Below are 8,017 nucleotides of genomic sequence, written 5' to 3' on the forward strand. Positions count from 1 at the left end.
ATTTATAGGTGCTAAATGCTGTGAAATTCTATTTCAACCACTACATGTCTTAAGAGCAAAAATAATTTAGTGTCAGTTAAAACATAAATCATATTTAGGAAATGATTACTTACCGAAAGTCTGATTCAAATTCTGTTATGTTTCAGATGAAAGAGCAATATCTATTGTTCTTCATTCTTTCAAGTTGCCTATGCATACACAGGACCTATCCTCCCATGAGACAGAGCTCCTTTTAAACAATTACAACAAAGAGCAGTTGATCTTGCCCTACACTTTTTAACATAGTCTTAGGGTGGGTCAGGCTTTAAATGCTATAAACAAAGTCACTAGGGAGATACCAGGCCTGGAAAGGGGGTCCCAGGGCTTTCAATCAGCTCTGAGTGGCAGTCAGTCTAGTATTTTGCCTTGAGTAATCATTGACATTGAAGGGGAATGGTAAACTGGAGACTTCAGGAGCCCATTGGGAGTCCAGCGTAGTGCATTTAATATACTTCATCGTGTAGACTTTATTACTTTAATCCTTATATGAGAAATAAAAATCTTTACATCTCCGTCTAAATGAGCAATGTGCAAATTATAGTAATTTATAATAAATATTATGTACAACAGGATAGTCAATATAACATAGAAATACAGTTGTGTCAGCATGATTTAATCAGTCTGATGGCCTGGTGGAAGAAGCTGTCCTGGAGCCTGTTGGTCCTGGCTTTTATGCTGCGGTACTGTTTCCCGGATGGTAGCAGCTGGAACAGTTTGTGGTTGGGGTGACTCTGGTCTCCAATGATCCTTTGGGCCCTTTTTACACACCTGTCCTTGTAAATGTCCTGAATACTGGGAATTTCACAACTACAGATGCGCTGGGCTGTCTGCACCACTCTCTGCAGAATCCTGTGATTGAGGGAAATACAGTTCCCATACCAGGCAGTGATGTAACCAGTCAGGATGCTCTCAATCATACCCCTATAGACAGTTCTTAGGATTTGGGGACCCATACCAAACTTCTTCAACCGTCTGAGGTGAAAGAGGTGCTGTTTGTGCCCTTTTTCACCACACAGCCAGTATGTACAGACCATGTGAGATCCTCGGTGAAGTGTATTCTGAGGAACTTAAAGCTGTTCACCCTCTCAACCCCAGATCCATTGATGTCAATGAGGGTTAGCCTGTCTCCATTCCTCCTGTAGTCCACAACCAGCTCCTTTGTTTTTGTGACATTGAGGGAGAGGTTGTTTTCTTGATACCACTGTGTCAGGGTGATGACTTCTTCTCTGTAGGCCGCCTCATTATTATTTGAGATGAGGCCAATCAGTGTAGTGTCTTCGGCAAATTTAATTAGCAGATTGGAGCTGTGGGTGGTGACACAGTCATGGGTATACAGAGAGTAAAGGAGGGGGCTTAGTACACAGCCCTGAGGGGCTCCTGTGTTGAGGGGCAGAGGTGAGGGAGCCCACTCTTAACACCTGCCAGCAATCTGACTGGAAGTTCAGGATCCAGCTACACAAGCCAGGGTGAAGGCCGAGGTTTCTGAGCTTCCTGTCGAGCCTGGAGGGAATTATGGTGTTGAATGCTGAACCGTAGTCCAAGAACAGCTTTCTCACATAAGCATCTCTCTTCTCCTGATGCGTGAGGATGGAATGTAGAGCAGTGGCTGTTGCATCACCTGTTGATCGGTTGTGTTGGTAGGCGAATTGTAGGGGGCCCAATGTGGGTGGTAGCATGCTGCAGATGTAATCCTTGACCAGTCTGTCAAAGCATTTACTTATTATTGAGGTGAGTGCGAAAGGACACCAGTCGTTCAGATGTGTTACCTTGATCTTTTTAGGTACTGGGACAATGCATCCTAAAGTTGCATTTTGGATCCACAGAAAGAGGATCCAAAATACTATTTTCAGCTGCCAATCCTTTGTATGTGATTCCATTTTTTACCACAGACATTAGATAGAATGCCGGTTAAAACCCAGGTTCAACTGCAGATGTATGAAAACCAACAATATCAAGATAAGCCATCTGCATAGAACTCTAATTTAGAGTGTTCATATAGGCCTACTCTACTCCAGCACAGTGTTATTGGCTCACAAACCACAAGAAAATCTGAAGGCGCTGGAAATCCAAGGCTACATGCACAAAATGCCAGTGGAACCCAACAGTCAGGCAGCGTTTATGGAACTGAATAAGCAGTCGACATTTCAGGTTGAGACCCTTCATCGGCCTCAGTTTATTCATTTCCATAGAGGCCGCCACACCATAGAACCATAGAAGACTACAGCACAGTACAGGCCCTTCAGCCCTCCATGTTGTGCTAACCCATATAATCCTTATGAAAAAAGTACTAAACCCACACTACCCCATAATCCTCCATTTTTCTTTCATCCATGTGCCTGTCCAGGAGGCTCTTAAATACCCCCAATGTTTTAGCCTCCACCACCATCCCTGGCAAGTCATTCCTGACTTCCTCTGGCATTTTGTGTGCGTTGCCCAGGTATTATTGGCTACTGCATCTTGTCTGCTTGAACACGCGCATGTTGAGAGAGCATCCCTCTGAAGTCGTACTGTTAGCAGATTCTCCACTTGTCTACTGAACATGCCATACTCTATATTCATTAAAAATGACATAGTTGATTTATTGGAAGAAGATGACAGATCAAACTCAGTAGCAACCTGATCACTCATGTCTGGTACGTAAACAATACATTTTTACAGCTTTACAGCACTGACCGGCCACACATGTAGATAGTCACTGCTTGTGCCAACAAATACAGTGTTTGCTGTGGGCCCATAAGCTCTGAGCTGTGTGAGCTCCAGGAAACAGGCATCTCCAACTGGAGGCAGTCTACCAACTGCCACCTGTTGGCAATATTGAGCCCACCACCCCAGGTATAGGGGTGGTCATCATTACTTAATGGACCAGCCACATAAGCGTTGCCTCTACAAAACAAGTCAGAGATTGTGTTCCATGGGGCACAAATCGGGATTTTGGTAAAATGCTCACTGCTTGCCTAAACTGCAGCAACATTTGTGGAGCTTTGGGACAAAGTAAGCTGTTTGATTTGTATCTGCCTCACCACAATGAGCTTTTCCTTCTTCCACCTCTGACATTCTGTGCCTGCAAGATGCAGTATCTACAGGATACTGATGGGTACTTAATATTTCAGTAATATTTGAGTAATATTGTAAACCTATTGTTTGATTAAGCATTCTTTGTTGATAATATAATTCATTCCGGGTTATATGTATGAAGTATGTGAGTGGCATACATCATTATCCCACCACAATGTATATAAGCACCTCACTAAGATGTGTTACCCTGGCTCCGTGTTTTCCTCTTGATTAGTTTTATGTTTTGGAGTTACAAAACATAACATATATCCTTTAACAACTTACTAAGGCTTCTCTTAAACACACTTACAAAGCACACGGCCTTTATAGCTGGGCCAATTTGTAAATACATTATTGTGGCCTTGTTGCTGGGTTAGAATCCTAGCCCATTCTTTCTAGAATCACTGCAGAGGATTGTTGCATCATGAGGACTGTAGCTGTCAGGAGTTCACCTCCATCTTTTCAATGTATGTTGGATTCTGGCCTTGTCAAAAATCCCTGAGTTCCACATCCTAACTAAAATGCTTTTCACATTCTACATTCTGCATTTGTGCACAGTGTAAAACTGAACATAAAACTAACTCTGTTCACAGAATCTTGTCTGATTTCTTCTCCTTATGTCTTTACCACACTGATGCAATATTTTCTCTATTAGAAGTCACATTACTTGACCTAGTTTTTCTGCTGCATGGTTTGAATGCTTAAGGCATGCTAATCTGGTACTGCAGGGAGCATTTGCACTGCATGAAACTCAAGACTTACAGTTCGTTGTGCATCTCACATACACAATGTGATTAACTCTGAATGTGCCTGGAATACGGTTCAGATAAGCGATCCCCTCACCACCAAACTGATTAGTAAAGGTTGCTTATGATGACCTACAAGAACACCGATTACATTGCAGAAGTTTTCTCCTGGAGAAATCAAAATCATTTAACTAACTTTATCAAAACAAACTTATAGCAATGAGCTCTGCCCTGCTGTGAGGCAGCATTGTTGAGAGGCATTTTGGATCAGTTGACTGATCGCTAACTGAGAAACACTGCACAAAGATTTACTTATGTAAGTTAGGTAGATTTACAAGGGGTTAAATTTCGACTGCCTCTAAGAACAAATGCAGAGATTACCATGAAGCAGCTCTGATAGTTTGCAATATAAGCAGCATGTTGTCTGTTGATTTTGTATGATTTCAGTTTCCAACCAAGACAAACTAGGCTGTTAATTGGCTGTAAGCACCAGCGGGAGGCAGATCTCATAAGAGCTCGGCTTCAGTTAAAGCCATCCTCAATCTTCTAAGGCCAAGAACATTGTGGGGGGAGCGGGTACTGATATTGCTCTGCAAGTAAACCTGATCAGAGAAACATAACCACATAACAATAAAGGAGAGCCCAGCATCTGAAGGGGTTTGACAGGAAGCCTTTGTGAATATTGTGCAGCATAAAAGAGATGTTCTGACTGTAAAAGATCACGAGGCTCTCCAGGTAGAAGCTCAGGGGAGATCGGAACAGATAAATACAGAGGTCAACAATAGGTATCATGTCTGAGGATATGACTCTGCTGTTATTAGAAGTCCCATGACTTGTGTAAGTGTTCAGGGTCAATTAATTCATCTCCAAATGCCACCTCCTGCCAATTGTAAAGTCTCAGTTCACCACATCAGCATCGCTGATCTGCCAACAATTTTTATATGAGTCCTAACATTTATATGCACCACCACATTCTTGGCATTGCTGCATGCAACACAGTCACATCTCACAAAGTCAAACTTGTACTACAGTGCCCAAATCGATTGCAGAATGTTCGCTAGAGTTGCTGCGGAGGGTTTAAACTAAGTTGGCAGGGGGGTGGGAGCCTGAGTGATAGGGCTAAGGATGGGGCAGCTGGTATACAAGTAGATGCAGTGTGTAGTGATTCTGTGAGGAAGGACAGGCAGGTGATAATGCAATCAGTGGGATGAGGTGAAGTGTAACATGGGGGTAGAATCTCAAAAAGAGTGATGAATACAGGACTGAAAGTGTTAAACTTGAATGCACGCAGTATGTGGAATAAGGTAGATGATCTTGTAGCACAGATAGAGGTTGGCAGGTATGATGTTGTGGGCATTGCTGAGTTGTGGCTGGAAGAAGATCATAGTTGGGAGCTTAACATCCAAGGACACACTTTGTACCAAAAGGACAGGCAGGTCGGCAGGTTGGGGGGGTGGGGGGGAAGAGTGGCTCTGTTGGTAAAACATTAAATCAAATCCTTAGAAAAAGGTGACATAGGATTGGAAAATGTAGAATCTTTATGAGTGGAGTTAAGAAACTGCAAGGGTAAAAAGACCCAGATGGGAGTTATGTACAGGTTCCCGAACAGTAGCCAGGATGCAGGATATAAATTTCAATGGGAAATAGAAAAGGCCCATAGTAAGGGCAATGTTATGATAGTTATGGGGATTTCAATATGTAGGCAGATTTGGAAAATTAGGTTGTGTCTGGATCCCAAAAGAGGAAATTTGCTGAATGTCCTTGAGATGACCTTACAGAGCAGCTTGTTGTTGAGCTCACTAGTGAAAAGGTAATTCTGGATTGGGCGTTGTGTAATGAACAAGATTTAATTAGGGAGCTTAAGGTAAAGGAACCCTTAGAAGGCAGTGATTATAGAGTCATAGAAAAGTACAGCAAAGTATTCCTTGGTGTCCACTATGCCCCCAATCTTGGTGCCATTCGCAAATTTGCTGGCCAGTTAGCCACATTATCAATTGAGGTCATTAATATAGATGACAAACAACAACAGACCCAACACTGATCCCTGTGACACTCCTCTAGTCACAGACCTCCAGTCAGAGGGGCAACCATCTATTACTAATCTCCGGCTTTTCCTACAAAGCCAATGTCTAATCCAGATTACTACCTCATCTTGAATGCCGAGCAACTGAACATACTTGATATACCTTGCACGCAGTAACTTGTCAAATGTCTTGCTGAAGTCTATGTAGACAGCATCCACTGCTTTACCTTCATCAGCTCTCCTGGTAACTTCATTGAAAAACTCTAAGAATGGTTACACATGAACTGCCATGCACAAAGCCATGCTGACTAACCCTAATCAGCTTCTGTCTGTCCAAATACTCATATATCCAGTCCCACAGAATACATTCCAATAACTTTCCAACTACTGATGTCAGATTCGCCAGCCTATCATTTCCTGGTTTATATTTAGACCCTTTCTTAAACAGTGCAACAACAATGGCTATCCTCCAATCCTCAGCTATCTCTCCTGTTGCTAAGGACAATTTGAATATCTCTGCTGGGGCATATTATAACAGAATTCACCCTGCTGTTTTAGAGGGAGAAGATAAAGTGGGATGTATCAGAATTATGGTGGAGTAAAGGGAATTACAGAGGCCTGAGAAAGGAGCTGGCCAAAGTTGATTGGAAGGGGACATTATCAGGGATGACAGACAGAGTAGCCATGACTGGAGTTTCTGGGGGCTATTTGGAGCCACAGGATAGATACTGTACATTTCAAAGGCGAAAAAGTATTCTAAAGGGAGGATGAAGCAACTATGGTTGGCAAGGGAAATCAAAGACAGCATAAAAGCAAAAGAGAGGGCATATTATAGAACAAAAAATAGTGGGAATTATTATAGAACAAAAAAACATATTGGGAAGCTTTTAAAAACCACAGAAGGAATTTTTAAAAAAACATAACGGGAGAAAAGATGAAATATGGTAAGCTAGTCAATAATGTCAAAAAGGATACCAGAAGCTTTTTCAGATACATAAAGAGTAAAAGAAAGGTGAGAGTAGATATTGGACTGTTGGAAAATGATGCCGGAGAGCTAGTAGTAGGGGAAAATTGGCAGATGAATTAATGTATTTTGTGTCAGTCTTCACTGTGGAAGGCATTAGCAATATGCCAGAAATTCAAGAGTGTCAGGGGCAGAAGTGAGTGTCTATTACTAAGGAGAAGGTACTTGGGAGGCTGAAAGGTCTGAAGGTAGATAATTCACCTGGATGAATTGAGTGGTATTTAGAAGGAAATGAAATAGATGGTGAAGAATGAGTTCCAGTCCTGTTGAGTGCAATGGGTGGAAAAACATACAGTTGCTGAGAAGTTTAACTGCTCCAACCAAACCAGTCAAAATGAGCTTTGCTGATATCGTGAATGTAATGCAGGAACACTTAGAACAAAAACCATTGGTAATTGCAGAACACTTTAGGTTTCATTAGTGGATTCAGAAGGAAGGGGAATCCATTTCAGCATACATGGCTGAATTGAAGAAATTGTCCGAGCATTGTCTGTTCGGTGACGGGCTTAATGTTGCACTTTCATATCAAGTAGATTGTGGAATCTTCCAAGAAATATTCAAAAACAGTTCCTAGCTGAAGCACGACTCACATTTAAAAGAGCAGTTGAAATTGCTGGAAGTAGAAATAACAGCCAGAGACAGAACTGAGTTACGATCAAGAATGGAAGAGAGCATGAACAACATTGCAACATCTAAACAGAAACCTGCCTGGCCAAACAAATTGTGTTACCATTGTGGCAGGGACTCACATACACCTGACCAAGGCAGGATTAAAGGTGAAACTTGCAGAAAATGCAACAAAGCAGGACACAGACAAAGAGCATGTCAGACAGGCAAAAATAAATGGACTGCCCAGGAAAGAGAAAAGGGTAAAAAAAAAAGTCAATTGGCAGTTTCAAAACAAACACTAACCTGCATGTTATTGAGGAAAAATCTGATAATGATGAGAGTGACATTTGGTAGCCCAAAGATTTACGATGAGAAAACTAACAGGAGACGACCAATATGGCTTAAATGGCAAGTTAATTGAAATGGAATTGGACACTGGCTTGGGTATTTCAGTAATTCCATAAAAAAGTTAGAACAACAGTGCGAAGATTCTAAACTGAAGCCTCAGCTATCCAACTGAGA

This window comes from Hypanus sabinus, chromosome 7, assembly GCF_030144855.1.
Source record: "Hypanus sabinus isolate sHypSab1 chromosome 7, sHypSab1.hap1, whole genome shotgun sequence".
Lineage (NCBI taxonomy): Eukaryota > Metazoa > Chordata > Chondrichthyes > Myliobatiformes > Dasyatidae > Hypanus > Hypanus sabinus.